Raw genomic sequence first — 18,108 nt, 5'->3', positions numbered from 1 at the left:
GAGTGGTCTTGAGCATCATGGATGAGTTTGATTTTGAAAATGTTGTACTTGGATACTCATACTGGTAGGAAAAATATATTCCACGAACAACACCAATTCTTCCCATACTCCGGATTTCTCCGGGTAACCTGGAACCGGTTGCAAAGTGGCCAGATCGTTCCTAGATTGGTCTTGAGTATCATTAATGAGTTTGATTTTGCATACTTGCAGGAACACCAATTCTTTCCGTACTCCGGATTTCTCCGGAGAACCTGGAACCGGTTCCAAAGTGGCCTGATCGTTCCAAGATTGGTTTCAGCATCATGAATGAGTTTGATTTCGAAAATTTTGTACTAGGATACTCATGCTGGCAGGAAAATATATTCCTCGAACAACACAAATTCTTCCCGTACTCGAATATCTCCGGGCAGGAAAAATATTCCCCGAAAAACACTATATGTTCCTGTCCACCGGGTTTCACCGAGGAACCTGGAACCGGTCTCAAAGTGGCCGCATCGGTCCATAATTGGTCTTGAGTATCATGAATAAGTTTGATTTCGAAAATTCTGTACTAGGATACTCATACCGGCAGGAAAAAAATATTCCCCGAACCACACCATATGTTCCCGTACTCCGGGTTTCACCGGGAACCTGGAACCGGTCCCAACGTGGCCGCATCGGTCCAGAATTGGTCTTGAGTATCATGAATAAGTTTGATTTCGAAAATTCTATACTAGGATACTCATACCAGCAGGAAAAAAATATTCCCCAAAAAACACTATATGTTCCCGTACCACCGGGGAACCTGGAACCAGTTTCACCGGGGAACCTGAAACCGGTCTCAAAGTGGCCATCGGCCAGGGTTGGTCTTGAGTATCATGAATAAGTTTGATTTTATTCTACTAGATACTCATACCGGCAGGAAAAAATATTCCTGAACAACACCATATGTTCCCGTACTCCGGGTTTCACCGGGAACCTGGAACCGGTCCCAACGTGGCCAGATCGTTCAAAGCAATCTTGAACATCATGGATGAGTTTTATTTCGAAAATTGTACTAGATTCTCATACCGGCAGAAAAATATATTCCCGAAAAACACTATATGTTCCTGTATCCGGGTTTCACCGAGGAACCTGAACTATCTCAAAGTGGCCGCATCGGTCCAGAATTGGTCTTGAGTATCATGAATAAGTTTACACTTTCACTGTGATATGAATCTAATAATACTCAGTAATCAATCCGAATTCTGAAACGGAATCTAATTAGAATATTATACAAATTCCGTTTCAAACGCAACAACCGGTTCGATCACGGAACCGGTTGTTGCGTTAAGCGGAACCATACGACTAATTAGATTCCGTTTCAGATTCGGATTACTTGACTGGTAACTTAGGAGTAAATGGCTCTATTTTTGACTTTTCATACAAGGAACATCATTTGGACATCTGTCTCTATCTTTGGCTTTCTGAATTTTGAAAATCCGTCCTCAAGGAGCGAAGATAGCTGTTCAAAATCGACTTCCGACTTTTTGAAAAAAGTTGTTTCATTGATGGACTTCCGACTTTTTCGCGAGCATGGGAGTTTAAGTGTTTTAAAAATGTCGCACGTCGTACGAGTTGTCGCACGGTTTTGATTTTACCGTTTCGATATCGATTGGTCGAAAGGACGACAAACGGACGCCAAACACTCGACATGCACTACAATGATTTTCTTATCGATTTTCCTACAAATTGACTTCAAATTCCCTGACTGAAAAGTCCGTCGGACGTCCGTCGTTTGTCGTCCGTGCAATAGTACGACGTCGCATGACAATGTCGCGCGACTTTCGCACGAATGTCAGACGTTTTTGCACCAAAATGTCGTATTTGTCGTACGATCGATAATCGAAATTGTTCGACATTGTCGTACGACATTCGACCGACGTCGCACGGTTTTGTTATTTAGGATGTCGTGCCTTTGTCGTGTGCTGTCATTTTGTATTTTGAGGTTATTTTCAAAATAAAATTCACGTTGTTTATGTTTTCATTATTTTATTCATTTGTATTAGTTTGCACTGGCCTGGCACTTTGTTTTTAAAAAATCACTATCACTGCAGCCATACTTTTCTTAATTTCGCTTAGTGACGGGATTGGCCGTTGCACAAGAAGGAAATACAAACCGACTCCTTTTGGTCCGACGATGGCCAACCACTTTTGGAAAGGATCTGCTTGTCTACCCTTCCAATGTTCGAGTGCTGCCCGTGGGAAGTTTGTCCACCTCGATCGCCTTCACCCGGTGGATGTTCTCGGCCAGTATCTCCAGGAAGAAGACTGAGTTTTGATAATTGCACTTTTGAGATTCCGCTAGAAGTCCAACACCACCAACGCATTTTCATTGTCCTTTCCTCTGCTGGTCCACGTCCAGCAAAAGCACTCTGGAAACTGTTTGTACAGAGCTGGAACGAATAAAATAATTTAAAAAAATTCAGGATTCAAGAATTTAAAAATATTAAGACATGACGTGTTTTATAAATATTTTGCATTTCAAAATTTTGAGAAAGAAAGATTCATGTTTTGAAATTTTAGCTGACTTTCATTAGAATTGTTGGGTTTAAAAAAATTAAACATGTTATGTTTGATTTTGTGGGTAGCAGTGAGGTTCTGATGTATCCAATGACAAAAATAAATATTTTCAAAATGCCGTTGCAAATATTTTTCAAAGTTAAGTTAAATAATATTTATAAAAAACCCCAAATAGTTGAAATCACAAAATTGTAAAAATAAAATAGATAATTTTAAAACTTATTATCTAGTTTATTATTGTATTTTTAGAATTACAAACCTCAAGATATTAGGAATCAGAAATTTTAAAATGTTATAATATTAAAATATTAAAACGAAAATTTTGAAAGTATTAAGACTATCAGGAATTTTAAAACTTCTAAATTATTTGGAATATTAAAACTTGAAGAATTAAAATACAATTTTCAGAATATCAGAATGTAAGCACTTGTTTTGGATTATCAAATACTAGATTTTAAGAGTTCTGTAAAGCCGAAAATTTCACAATTTTAGAATCTATGAATGTAGGAATTTAAGAATTTTATTATGTTTGTAGTTTATGTTTATGTTAGTAGTCTGGAGTTTTAGCATTTTTTTAATGCCACAATATATGTTATCTTGAGAATTTTATTAAAACTAGGAACATTAATTTTTTTCAAATTCTCAAGATTATAAATAACCTTGAATTTTCTCATTTCAAGATTCAATGGTTTTTTAAATTATGCAATTTGAAGAATTTTAAAAGAAGCAAGGAATGGAGCATTTCCATTCGAGCAGTTTTTGCTTTTTTCTACAATGTATTTCTTATTGAGCGAACTGTCAAAAACTGCTCGACTGCGGGTGCTCCATTGTAAATTTAAAATTTAAGAATGTTGGAATTTTTTAACTTCAAATATTTATATATTTTTTGAATTAAAAATAAAAATTTATGGAATTTTAGATTGATAGTTTTAGGAATTTTAGAACCTTCGATTTTTTTAATTTAGGATTTCAGAAGTTAAGAATTTTGGAATTTTAAGAATTTTTAGTTTTTTTATTTCAGAACGAAAGAGTTATATATTTATTTATGTTTGGATTTTAAAATTTTAAATACATCATTTACCCTCCAAACTTTAAAAAAACTTAATCTTTTTAGAATTTTTGAAATTAGGATTTCAGAAGTTAAGTTAAGAATTTTGAAATTTTAAGAATTATAAAATGAAAAAATCTTAAATTCAAAATTGTGCAGTTTCAAATTGAATATTTTTCTTCGTCGAATTATAAGTTTTATGTTTATGTTTTGTTTTGCGTCATACAAACGCACTCCCAATACACCTCATCCAAAACACTACTCACCGGTTCCATTAACAAATTCTGGCTGTTTAGAAACGTCGCGGGAGTTTATTATTTCGTCCTCCTCCACCTTTTTATTCAAGCGGAACAGTGATTGACTCCCGAGCTTGAATGTTCCGTCTCCCTCCTTCTGTTTCCGACACATTCAACACTCGGAAACTCCTTCTCCTTTGGGAATGCAACTTCCGCGGAAAGCAAAACACCAATCCGCTTTCTCAATCGCAGACCGATTCCTTCCGATACCGGAACATGGCCCACTGTCTTCGTCCTTCACAGCCACGACAACCGAAATCTGGAAATCCAGAACATACGACTATGATTTGGCCGTTCGCCACTCCAGCCGAAACTTTCCGGAAAAGTAACACAATTTACCTGTCAATCGGTCAAAATCCTCCAGTAGCCCAACAGCAACGACAACTGGTTCAATTTGGTTGAAATCAAGTCCAAACAAGATCAGCTGAAGAGAACTGTCAAACTGTTTGCGTCGACGAAAATCGTGACGTCGAAATTAAGGAAAATCGATGGAAAAAACAATGTCGCGCATGTCGAGTGTTTGTCGTGCGTTTGTTGTCCTTTCGACCAATCATATCGAAACGGTAAAATTAAAACCGTGCGACAACTCGTACGACGTGCGACATTTTTCAAACAGGGTTTCTGTCGACGAGAACAGTTTGACAGTTGAGCAACTCTCTACGAAATCGGCCGATTTCGACCATTTTTATTTTTTGTATTTTTTTATTTGACTCAAACTTTGTGGGGGCCTTCCCTATGACCAAATAAGCTTTTTTGCGTCATTGGTTCACCCATACAAGTCTCCATACAATTTTGGCAGCTGTCCATACAAAAATGATATGTAAATATTCAAACAGCTGTAACTTTTGAGTGAATTTTCTGATCAAGGGCCAAACATTGAATATTACGCCCATTTAAAATGCTAGTCCTGATTTAAAAAATTTCATAATATTTTTTTCGAAGAGATCGGAAAATTTCACGAATGTTTCATATTTTAACATTGAAAATTGGACCATTAGTTGCTGAGATATCGTCATTAGAAAATGGTGGGTTGTTTTGGTGAGATTTAGAAAACTTCAATTTTCGTGTTTCTTTTTCTTAAAGCGGCTCTATCTCAGCAACCCGATGTCCAATCTTCGATGTCTCTTAGACTATTTTATAGAAAATTTTCTGAACTTTTCAAAAAAAATATTTTTGGAAATGGTCACTCATGGTCACTATTTTTAAAAATTGAAAAACTGCAAATATTTTGCTAAAATCAAACTTTCGGTGGCTATATCTTGAAAACGGAGCCCTTTATCAAAAAATCTGTAAAGTACTTTTCGATTGCAAATTCAATTTTGCATTAAAAAATAATGTCAAACTTGTTTTTGCATGAAATTTCGATTTTTTCCAAAAATCACTATTTTTTCAAAAAATCATAACTCGGCGGCAGATTTTTTGACCATGTTTCTCTATAGCTCAAAAGTTGCGGATTTTTGTCCCCTAAAACATATCAAAAAATCTCGAAAATCAAAAAATACGTATTTTGGGAAATTGAGTTTTAGTGAAAAAAAAAAGTTGATTAAAAAATCTGCAAATTTTTTTCCGTGTACCTATTTTTTTCTCAAAAGTCCTCAACAATACCTACAACTTTGCCGAAGACGCCAAATTGATCAGAAAATTCACTCAAAAGTTACAGCTGTTTGAATATTTACATACCATTTTTGTATGGACAGCTGCCAAAATTGTATGGAGACTTGTATGGGTGAACCAATGACGCAAAAAAGCTTATTTGGTCATAGGGAAGGCCCCCACAAAGTTTGAGCCAAATCAAAAAATACAAATAAAATCCATTTCCGGTTTAGGTAGAGAATTGCTCAGTTGTCATCAGCAATGAACTTGTTTGGACTTGATGAAATCAGAAAAAAAAACAACTTTGTTGTAAAGGTTCGTAAGGATGTTGGCTGGTTGATTAGTAAGTAGTGTTCCTTTTTTGCTGGAAAGTTCCGGCCGGAGTGGGCGAGCGACTAAATTATATCATTATGTTCCAGATTTCCTGATTATCTTGATTTCGGCCTTAGTGACGGTGGCACTATGGTACATTGGGTGGCCAAGTTTCAAAAAAGTGACCTTCTGCAAACATTTTTTGGTATTTTTTCTCGAAAGTAAACATTCTAACTAAGAAAAATCCAAATTTTCAAAGCTCTAAGTTTGTTCGATTGTTCGATTGTAGTTTTCGAGATACAGCCCTTTTAAGATGTTACATCCGATTTTCAATAAGAAAATCAAAACAATCTATACAATTTTAGCATTTCAAAGAATATGCAATTCTAGATAATGATGTTCTTTGCTTCATATGACTGTCAAGTATCTCTGGGCCAAGTTTCAGATAGTTTGCTGATGTAGTTCTCGAGATACAGCCATTTTAAAATGTTATTTCCGATTTTTTCAAACAAAATCTATAAAATCAATACAATTTCAGCACTTTAAAGAATATGTATTTCGAGATAATGATGTTTTTTGCTTCATATGACTGTCAAGTATCTCTGGACAAAGTTTCAGCAGGTTTGCTGATGTAGTAGTTCTCGAGATACAACCATTTTAAAATGTTATTTCCGACTTTTTCAAACAAAATCAATAAAATCAATACAATTTCAGCACTTTAAAGAATATGCATTTCGAGATAATTATGTTTTTTTGCTTCATATGACTGTCAAGTATCTCTGGACAAAGTTTCAGCAGGTTTGCTGATGTTTAACATTAAAAATGTGTAAATGTGTTCTAAAATGTTATTTCAGACTTTTTCAAACAAAATCAATAAAATCAATACAATTTCAGCACTTTAAAGAATATGCATTTCGAGATAATGATGAATTTTGCTTCATATGGCTGTCAAGTATCTCTGGACAAAGTTTCATCAGGTTTGCTGATGTAGAGATTGGGTCAATTTTCAAACTATTGGCATTTAAGGTAGTGTTCATCAAAATCCACCATATTTTGGGAAAATGTTAGTAAACTATCTAAGAACAAATCTACGTTGAAAGATTTTCAATGTTATTTAAATTGTTATTAAGAAATTACGAGAGGTGTTTCGTTTTTTGACCCAAAGTCACCCCCACTGACGGTACTGTACCATGGTGTCATATCGGCAAAGTGTACGGATTTTTGCTCAGCAAGAGTTGGTAGCCTTATAGGCAATCAAACGTCAAAATTACCCCCCACTAGAGGGCGCTCAAACTTGGGGTGATGTTTTCATTATAACCTACAGCGAGTAAATTGGTTTGAAATTTGAAATTGTTTTATTTTATCATAAAATCGACATAAATAGCAAATTATACCATTTTCAGGTAAGAAATAATTAGCTTAATTGATATAAACGAAAATATTTTTGTGATGGCCGATTTAACCTGTTCATTATCTGATTCAAAATATAGGAATGTTTTAATCAACCAAAACCTAACTAATCAATTGAGAATATAGATTATTCAAGTAGACAAATATTTTTTAAAGTCACTTCTACCATAAAAGCAAAGCTCTGCTTGAAAAATTGTAATTGGAATAATTTTCAAAATTTGCAATCTAACCTCATTCTCGCGTTTTCAATCCGGATCTCAGAATTTTCAATGAAAAACACAACTTAGCAAAAAAATCAAAAAGTCAATCGATAGGACTTTTTATTTCTTACCACCTGTTAACTTTATTTTATTCCAAAAGATCAATTTTCTTTTAAAAACATTAAAATAGTTTTCACTCGCCTTTGCACTTATCGCGCAAAAACGTAAACGTAACCTTGCACCAAAGTTCTCTACTCGAATGTAGGTGGCGAATCGAGCTTTTTTTTAGCATTGCACAAATCGTACCTCGATTAAACATACTCGAACAAATGTTTTCAATACATGCACTTTCAATGGTAGATAACAGATGTTTAACGTAATTGACAGCTTCAAAGTTAAATTCATAGCTTTAGGTTTTGGTTTTAGCTTTGGCCTATACAGTATAGAGAAATTGCAGCAAAGCTAAAAGACACGTGTCGCCACCTATGAACAAATAGCGTAAACCTATGATTTTTAAAAAAAAATTGTTTTTTCCTTCCTTATCAACATTTTTATAAAACTTATGCCGGATTCGGATGAGAAAAATTATTTCCAACAATTTGGTGTATAACTTTCCAATATTTGTTTGATTTTTCTATGAGAAAACTGTAAATTTAGAAAAAGATAGTAATTTGGACTATTTGGCAAGAAAGTCTGTCAAAAATCAATAAAATTGTTGAATATACGTTAACACATCTGTTATCAATTATATAACTGGTTATTTCCTTGATATATACAGGGAAACTCATTTTTTTTGTGTTCCAAAACATGTTTTTTAAAGAAAAAGGTCACAAATTTTTGCGCGCCCAAAAGTTGATGTTCATTATTTTAAAGCAAAAAATTATTCTCGTCTTTTGCAACCAGTTTCATTAGGTTGATGCAGGGAATCATGAGAAATAAGCGATTTTGTTCTTCAATCTAGCTGAAACGAATACAATTTTTGGCAAGTAACCTCATTTTGGCGCCACCTACATTTGAAACACAGTCGCTCTGCAAAACCTCAATAACCCTTTTAGAAATAAACATATATTTCAAACATCGTTATGATATTCGACACATTAGTATCAGATGATTTTATACTACGTAAGTATACTGAGCATATATTGTGAGTTTATATCGAAAAGTAGAATGTATCAGTTTGATTTTAAATAGTGTGATATATGAGTTTGACGCTGATTTTTTTTTTCAACCGTGTTTTAAAATGAAAAATGTTATAAATTTGCTAGGTATTCATCACAAACCAGAGAGTAAATCAAACTGTAATGTATTCGGAAATGTTCAACCTAAAAGAGCTAAAAAAACATCTCTACTTGATTTGTTTTTTCATAAGCGACGAGAAGGTGAAAGTTTACGCTTTCCAAAAAGTAAGAATATAATCCATTTGACAAATACACGGAAAGGGGATCCATCGCCAAAACGGGATAAAATTTTGGTACGAAACATGCTCATCAATAGAACGATAAGCATCAAAAGATCAACGAAAGCGAAAATTCGGTAGCACCAAAACTAAAGAAACTAAAAACCCAACAAATTCGACACAAACGTCATATTTTTCCACAAAAAAGCCTTACAAAAAGTGTGTGTTTCATTTCTTATGAACTAGCCCAACACACACAAAAAATATTACTGTAATGGCAAAAGTAACTTACTGTTGAAATAAAAAGTGGTCAAAATTGATTTTTTTGTGTGCTTTTGTGTCGCTGTTCGTATGGGGTGAGTGATTGTGGCAGTGTTGCAAATGAGTGATAGAATAGCTATCAATAGATTATCTCTGCACCAAAAATATCCGAGAGTATAACGGCCGTCATTATAGCTTGTGAGATCTCTTCTTGTGTCTCGTGATTACCAGCGATGTCATTCTCTCTCTATCACTCCTCCCCTTTTCCTCGACTATGTGCTCTCACCGCTGAGCCTCTCAATCTCTCCGAAAACAGCAATGAGAGAACATGAAATGGCGATTAGGAGCCGATCACGCAGGACGTCCCGTTAAACTGCGTTTGCAAAATTGTTTTTGTGGAGGCTTTTGTGGTTAAACCGAGGGTTAAACGCTGTTGCGTTAGGATGATCGTGGAAGCGGGAATGAGAGAGAAAAGGAAAATGTCAATCGCGAGTAGGTAAACACGAAAACGTGTTTGGCTATGTTCGGCGCTGAGAGTTTCAATGAGGAGAGAAGAGCAGTTCGATTTGAGGCATGAATATTCAAGCGCGATAATTGTAGTTGCGGAGAGCTGATATTTTGATATTTTAACAACCCTGGATTGTGGTAATCGAATAATAGCATCATTGGTGCGCTGGAAGTGGGGACGCGAAGTCGTGATTATTCAGGTTAATTTTTTGTGTGTGCTTTTGTATCGCTATTTGTATGGGGTGAGTGCATAATTTGTAAAGGTGGTGTAAAAAATATTCGGAGTGAAAAGTGATTTTTTTGTGTGCCTTTGGTCGTGAATTGTGTGTGTATTAATTTATTGGTTTGTGATTTTCAAAGCCCTTCCTATATCATCGTTGATCGGAAGGCACGGCGTCGGGTGGATTGAGTTTAAATTTTTGAGGTTTTATTTTTTGCGGAGAAAAAGCCATTTCTAAATAATGATCGAAAGACGCACTGACAATTTGGATCGTCGAGTTAATAGTGGAGCAAAATAACTGTGTGTGAGTGATTTTGTAGCCGTAGCTCGGGAGGCATCGAAAAGCCAATACCTTATCCTACTAACCCAAAAAAATATTAATCACGTGATGCTTGAAGGAGATGCTGTGGATTCAACGGTCTCAAGCGGTATCAACAAGTATATAGCGAAAAACTATGTGCTTGATGAGTCTGCAACTTCAACTATCGGACTACCATTCCTCCCTTTCATTGAACTGCAGGCTTCTTGGGAGGGCGCCGGTATTGACTAATAAAGTAGGGATCTTCAGAGGTTAAACAGTGTACGGATGGTTGGCTCCCACTGATCATTTTTGATTCATTGATCAACTTCAGCTGATCTGTCAATAACGGAGTAGCAGCTCATTGGCAGTCAACCATGCTCATGCTCATGCTCATAAAAAGTGGTCAAAATTTGCTTCATTAAAAGTTTTTTTCTTGTTTTGAATATGAAAACTTTTACTGCTACTGTTTTTGAAAATCTCATTGCTAACTGATTTAAAAGTTTTTACTTTTAATTCGACTACATAATTTCTTTCATTTCGTCGTTCTCGTGTAACCGTGTACGCCTAAGTACAAAATGTAAACAAACATTTTGGTAGTGCCGGTGGTGAGTGAGTTGTCCACGAAGCGAATCAAATCCGGACGCGGCCACAGCCAGGAGTCGAACGCGGACACCTTTGTGAGCCAAAACAGCAGCAGCGGAAGGTGGGTGGTTCCGGTGCGGGACGAGGTCGGGGGGAAAGTTGGTTTTCGAAAAAAGACAAGGCCAGCTTCCTGCAGGACCTGCAGCTGTTTCACGATCGGAGTAGGTAAGAAGGAAGCTTGGGTGTTTGGTGGCGTTTGTGATTAATTTTGTTTGTTTTTGTAGGACGCAGTTTATGCGGTTGCCGAAGATTGGAGGTCGGGATGTGGATTTGCACCGGTTGTATTCGGTGGTGGGTGGCCAGGTGGACGAAATTGAAGTTGAAGCAGATTTACATCCGCTTTTCGAACAAGTACGATAAAGTAAATTTTAACGGCGAGGAGAAGGATCCGACGGAAGAGGGAAACGACGAGAAGCGCCTTAATCGGAGGTGGTCAGCGCGGATGTTGCACTCGGTGCCGGCGGTTTACGACCATCAGCAGCATTATGTGTCGGAAGTGAAGACGGGACAGTGTGGGGTGTCCTGAGGGTCCGCAGTCCATTTCTCGTTGCGGGACATGTTTGACGATTATTACCTAAACATCCAGAAGAACAGTTTGCACCAGTTCTGGATGGACCGTCTGTACGAAAGCCGCGAGTCCTGGAGTTGACGTACTCGGATTACTTCCAGAGGTTGGAGCGAGATCCGACGAACCTGATCAAGAACATCTACCTGGAATACCGAAAAAGTCACCGGTGAGTATTGAGAATGTGTTCAGTGTCTCACCAATTTCATTTACTTTCAAACTCTTTCAGCAACTACCGCCCACAAACGCAGTTTCAGCGGGATGAACTTTGACGGCGAGTTGGAACATCTGTGTCATTCTCGAAGGAGGACGAAGTGATCGGGAACTATCCGTTCAGGAGCTTTACTTCCCAGCTGGAAAACGTCGACTTCCCTTCCCGAATCAACAACCAATGGCCAACTCCTCCAAGCCTGTCCTGATGATGGCCGGCAACGAGACCACCCTGTTCTCTACAACGCTGTCGCGCTCCAAAATGAAGGCCGCGATGTTGTTGCCCAACGAAACGTCCATCGGTAACCTGCTCAGCATGGGGCCTTCGGACGTGACCGGTGGCATACCGTAAGAATCGGTTCAGCTTGGACGCGGAAGTTAGCCTACCATAAGCAGATGCGTTGAATACAAAAAAAACGGATGCAACTGTTTTAATATTAAAATATTGAAATAAAATCCATCACATTTTTCGAAAATCATCACTGTAATGTTAAATGTTATTTATTCATGCCATAAAAAGTTTCTTCTTAAATTAAAAGCAAAAAACTTTTACCGATACAACGATTTTGTTCCAGAAATGCATGGTAGTATCAACAACTTTCCAACTTTTAAATTAAAAGTTTGAACTTTCTACGAATATTCACCAACGCGAACTTTTAATCCAACGAACGATCTTTCTAAATTTAGAGTACTTTTTCTTTGTGTATATGCGCTCAATTCTCGCGCTACTGGCGCGTTTCGCGCTTACTTCTGCCCTTTGGGCTCTTCTTCTTGGGTGCGCACCCTTCTTATTCTAGACTCACGCATGCAGCAAACGCCCGCCTTCTGCTCCGCCTCAGGCAGCTCCCGGATCGGCAACGTTGACGCCGTGTTCACTCCGTCACAGATGCACGTGCGTGGCCACTCCGTCCGTTCGGACTCCTGCGGACGCCCGCGACAGCTTGGCAGGCTGCCCCTCTCTCCGACGCCCTTCACGACCGGTGCCTTACACCGATCGCCCCGCGCCGGTCCACGTTCGCCGTGCCGGCGACAGATGATTCCTCCCGCACTTGCTCAGCGCGCCCTCCGTTCGCCCTGGTGAAGGCCAACTCGCTGCACACTCGCCCGCTCTTAACAGCACCGACCGACCGCTCAGCTTCCGAGCAGATTTTCCAGCGGTACACAAAAAAGGGGGTCCTGAAGCAGGAAGGTTATTCTGTTAGAACTGAATCAATTCGTCGTCGATGAGCCTGATTGAGAACACAATTTGTTATTTTTGGGCTTTGCACGAGGTTCGCATTAAAACTCACCAGACGGTCCAGATGACGTGCCGGTGGTGTTTGCCTTCTGACCTGCGGGACAGACGTGGCCGATGGAAGGCTGTCTCGTGCTGCTTTTTCTGGACGGCGGTGCAGGACGTTGCGAGATGTACCAGTGCGTGCGGTGTTCCCGGTGCCTTTTAAGGAGAAGATGATTCGTTTTGAGCCAAGCTTGTCTGAGCGAAAGTGTGTTTGCGTGACTCACCAGCGATTGAAAGGGTTTCTCCCGATTTGCTGTGGCACGCGTTCTAGTGGGATTCTATTCCGCTCGTGACGCTCCGGATCGTGTCAGCCCTGGGATTAAAATTGTTGCTGTTATTAATTCTCTCGCAAGCTTCTCGTTATGCGACTCACCCCAGCGTGTGCACCCTGATGGCGAGGCCCGCGGCCAATCTTGTCCGGCACTCTTAAATTTTTCCACACTCGAAATGGTCCCAGCGTCCTCTACGGCACACACACGCCGCGCAAGCCGGCGGCAGATCGTTTGGTGGAGCGACCAGTCTTCCCGAAACGCGCGCACGCCGTACACGCCGTACAAGTTTTCAGTGCAGATGAACCTCAAACACACCAGGCTACCATGTTCGAGTTCTCCCCGCACTCAAGTTTTCACGCGGTGTAAACACGGGGTGCACACCTCGGGTACAACGCCGTGCAAGCGAAGAGCATATAAAGGACGAAAAAAATGACTGCTTCTCACTCTCTCTGTGGCAAACACTGTAGTGTGACTGCAGCGGAGAATGAAACACCACTTTACAGCAGAGGGCGCGTGAGGGATATATATTTGTCTCTTTTCTGCGTCGTCGGCCTGCACGAGGTTTGTACCCGAGGTGCAAGGTTCGGTTTAAACTTGAGGTTGGTGTACGGGTACAGCCTGTACACGGCAGAGTTTAGGTTTGCTTGTACGCGTGCACACGCGGTGCTGGTGTTTGGTCGAGTACAGAAAACAGAACGCGGTTGAACGCGGTTCACGGGGATCACTGGGAGCGATCGTCCTCTCCGCGTCGTTGCTTTTTTCTTCTGCTCTAGCGGAAGTGAGCTGGCGTGGCGACTGCTGCGAGAAATTGCGTTCCTTCAGCCTGCGTTCGCTGTCGTTTGTTTGACGATGGGTTTTCTACGCAGCGTATGTTGTCTTCTCGGCTTTTGCGTGTCTTGTTTACACAAATTTGGGTTCAAACTGCACACACAACACAAAGTTGGGTACAAATAATCTAGTCACAATAATCTGCTCTCAGCCTGCAGAAAAATTAAAAAATAATCGCTAATTTTTTTCGCTGGTTCGATTTGATCGAACCAGTGAAAACATTTACTGGTTTAGTGACACGAGGTGGTCACTTGAAATATATTTCATTTATGGCATACGTTCATCCATATGTGCATCCATATTTACGTGCATGTACGATTCGTTAAAGAGTTTTGTTTCAGTGATTTTTTTTTCAGTTGTCATAGCAGACTGCCCTTGTTTACAAACAAGTTGAACGAAAACAAAGAGCACGACAGAAATAATTTCTAAGTAGCTGCAGCAGGCTGAGGCGAACTCGGGTGGAAAAATAAATTCAAAGTTATGGTCAGCCTGGAAATCTACGCCAAGCTGTGTTCGAGAAGTTTATTGCGGTATCAACGTGCATCTGCTGAAAGGCCCATCACATTTTGCCGGCTTGCTTAACGAGATCAAGGATAGGTTCCGGGAGGTTTAAGGTGGCGGCCGGTGCTAGAACAGGGGCAGTTAGGTGTGATGAGCTGGATGGAGGTAATGGACAAGGATGTAGCAACATCGAAGCAGTAGCAAACGAAGAGCAAACTATACAAGAAGTGACTCAAGCCAAAATGGACAAATTCATGCACCCGGTGGCATCGGTACTCTTGGGCATATTCAAGCAAGCTTATGGTCCGAAAAATTGCACGTTGTGATTTATGGTTTCGACCAGTCCTTTCCGAACCTGCTGCTACTCCAACCACTACTCTCTTTCTTATAATACTCTCGATGACCACTGCGAGGACGAACTCAACGAGTTGTGATGGTCCCGATGGCCGCTGGATGTTTCTGAGTGCCGGTGATGGTCCCCGCGCGAATGTTTGAACTTTTTCTGCTTGCGCTCTTTGCAGTTACCGGCCGATGACGCCTGATCTGCATCGGCAACACAATCGGGTCCTTAGAATTACTCACATCCGGAGCGGACAACCGTGATACGACCGAGTAGAAAACCCATGAGAAGCAGAACCTGTACCTCAACCTTTTTCATAGCGATGCCCGATGGTTATCATGCCCAAACATTTTATCAAAATGACTAAAATAGCAGCCCCAATTCGCCCTGTGTCCCGATTCGCCCCAGATTTACTTATTAAATGGAAAATAAATAACAGTGTATGAAATGTTTGTTTTTTTGGTTGTCCTGGTCTTGGTTAAATTTGGGCGTCCGGCAGCTGTCTAGCTGGTTCGCAACTCGTCGGCTAGGGCAGCTGTGGCCGCCGCTTCGGCGATCCTGAAGTTTACCTCCGCCCTGGCCGTTGGATGGTCCGAAAGCTGTTTGGTTTCGCCCGGAAGCTGTCTAATTGGTTCGCAACTCGTCGGCTAGGGCAGCTATGGCCGCCACTTCGGCGAACCGGATGTGTACTACCGCACCGGCCGTTGGATGTTTTTTTTTTTTTTTAATTTATATTCATTCAGTTTTTCTTTTCCATGTACATTCATTCAGTTAAAATATTATTGAGTGTCCAATCACAATCGATGACTTTTAACCTCAATTTTAAATACTAGCAACTTTCATTTATTCATGAAATATTTAGCTTTCGCTATTCAGTGATTTCAAATGTAGGAGGTCCTACATGTACAAAAGGGAAAAGGGATACCTTAAAACTAACTTATATACTATATAAAGAGCGGATCAATGCAGCTGAAGACTGCAATGATTTTTGTCGAAATGCATCAATTATCTTATTGGACATAACATCCAAAGTGTCAACTTCGGCTAATTGATGAAGTTCACTGGTGCTGAACCAGGGAGGAAGTTTCAGAATCATTTTCAGAATTTTGTTCTGAATCCTCTGAAGTTTTTTCTTCCTGGTTAAGCAACAGCTTGTCCAGATCGGCACAGCATAAAGCATGGCAGGTCTGAAAATTTGTTTATAAATTAACAGTTTATTCTTGAGACAAAGTCGAGAATTCCTGTTTATAAGCGAATACAAACATTTAATATATTTGTTACATTTAACCTGGATACTTTCAATGTGATCCTTGTAAGTAAGGTTTTTGTCAAAAGCAAGTCCAAGATATTTCACTTGATCCTCCCACTTTAAATTTACCTCATTCATCTTTATAATGTGATGACTTTTTGGTTTAAGAAAATCAGCCCTTGGTTTGTGAGGGAAAATTATAAGTTGAGTTTTTGCAGCATTTGGAGTAATTTTCCATTCTTTTAAATAAGAATTGAAAATATCCAAGCTTTTTTGTAATCTTCTTGTGATGACACGAAGGCTTCTACCTTTGGCGGAGATGCTTGTATCATCAGCAAAAAGTGATTTCTGACATCCTGGGGGCAAGTCAGGCAAGTCAGAAGTAAAAATATTATATAAAATTGGACCCAAAATGCTTCCTTGAGGGACGCCAGCACGTACAGGTAGTTGATCAGATTTGCTGTTCTGATAACATACCTGCAGATTACGATCCGTCAAATAATTTTGAATAATTTTCACGATATAAATCGGAAAATTAAACCTTTTTAGTTTCGCAATCAAACCTTTATGCCAAACACTGTCAAATGCTTTTCTATGTCTAGAAGAGCAGCGCCAGTAGAATAGCCCTCAGATTTGTTGCTTCGAATTAAATTTGAAACTCTCAACAACTGATGAGTAGTTGAATGCCCAAGGCGAAATCCAAACTGCTCATGTATGTATGTATGTATGTATGATCCCCATACCCGCAGGCAACTTGGCCCTGGAACACATGTGAGCGCTAGGTGAACAATTCGATCATCTTTTACTCCGTAATCTGTACACCCACGTGCATAAGTTTTTTTGCACGAATTTTAGTGCTACAAATACCGGCGCATATATCAAAATGGTTTCCCTCTACCCTTCCCAAGCGCCAGAAATTTGTAGCGGGTGAAGGACACTTCGCATAGACGCCCTTGCTCCCATCACGTCACTGAGGGTATGGAGCGACGAGAAATTAATAAGCATGCCCCCAGTCGAACCTTCATTAGAGAAGCAGGCAATCCACAACTCACAGCGAACGACCAAGGGAACACCCTACCGCGTATATAATATGGTTGGCGTAGTTGTCTTCAGTGAAATGTATGAATGTTAGAGTGGATGCAAGGGTTATTTGAAATTTAAAATGGAAAGCTCTCACCAAAAACACGAATCCTTCTAAAAGGCTCAATCCTAATCGTCTCGTTATGTTCCACTCGAATCTTCGTTTTTCTTGAATTCTTGTTTCGAATCTGTTTGATCAGCAGAACTCCCGGCAGCGGACATGATATCCCACGATATACAGCAAGCGTCACATGGCTCTGAAGTGGCCAGACGATTAACATCACCCACACCTACTTCAGTTCATTCTTGATTGACGCTGTTGTCGGCAAGGCCATCCAAAATACGAATTTCCAATATTCCTCGAAAATAACTTCCGACGCACTTACACCAGTTCCGCTTTTATTGTCTGGCACCCGAAATAGTAACACGTCTTCTTATTTTAACTAATTTCGCACATTTTAAAGAAAATTTCAAAGATAAACGGGAGGTCAAAAATGAGGTCAAAAAACGCGTCCGACCACAGACACAGTTTGCTTCGATCCCCCCAAGGCGAAATCCAAACTGCTCATCAGCGAAAATTGAATTTTCATTAATGTGTCATCATTCTATTAAGAATTATTCTTTCGAATAATTTACTAATAGATGAAAGCAAACTAATGGGCCGATAGCTTGAGGCTTCAGCAGCATTTTTATCCGGTTTCAAAATCGGAACTACTTTGGCATTTTTCCAACTACTGGGAAAATATGCCAAATCAAAACATTTGTTGCAAATTTTGACCAAGCTACTTAAAGTTGCTTCAGGTATTTTTTTTATTAAAATGTAAAAAATGCCATCCTCACCAGGGTCTTTCATATTTTTAATTTTTTGATAATAGATTTTATTTCATTCAGATCCGTATTAAAAACAAAACTGTTGTTCAACAATATTCTGAAATTCTATTGAAATTTGATTTTCAATAGGACTCAGAACATTTAAGTTGAAATTATGAGCACTCTCAAACTGCTGAGCAAGTTTTGAGCTTTCTCCCCATTAGTTAATAGAATATTATCACCATCT

At 39.3% G+C, this 18,108-nt stretch overlaps 1 long non-coding RNA gene across 1 annotated transcript; it reads right to left on the bottom strand.

Moving 5' to 3' along the window:
- Window positions 1-2,373: 2,373 nt before the first annotated feature.
- On the bottom strand, window positions 2,374-4,424 carry LOC119765687. Its single transcript, XR_005276904.1, has 3 exons — window positions 4,225-4,424; window positions 3,856-4,144; window positions 2,374-2,414 (listed from the first exon to the last, which is right to left on the bottom strand). It is a non-coding gene; the product is annotated as an uncharacterized LOC119765687 (long non-coding RNA).
- Window positions 4,425-18,108: the final 13,684 nt, after the last annotated feature.

This window comes from Culex quinquefasciatus, chromosome 1, assembly GCF_015732765.1.
Source record: "Culex quinquefasciatus strain JHB chromosome 1, VPISU_Cqui_1.0_pri_paternal, whole genome shotgun sequence".
NCBI lineage: Eukaryota > Metazoa > Arthropoda > Insecta > Diptera > Culicidae > Culex > Culex quinquefasciatus.
This window is presented reverse-complemented; position numbering and strand designations above follow the sequence as displayed.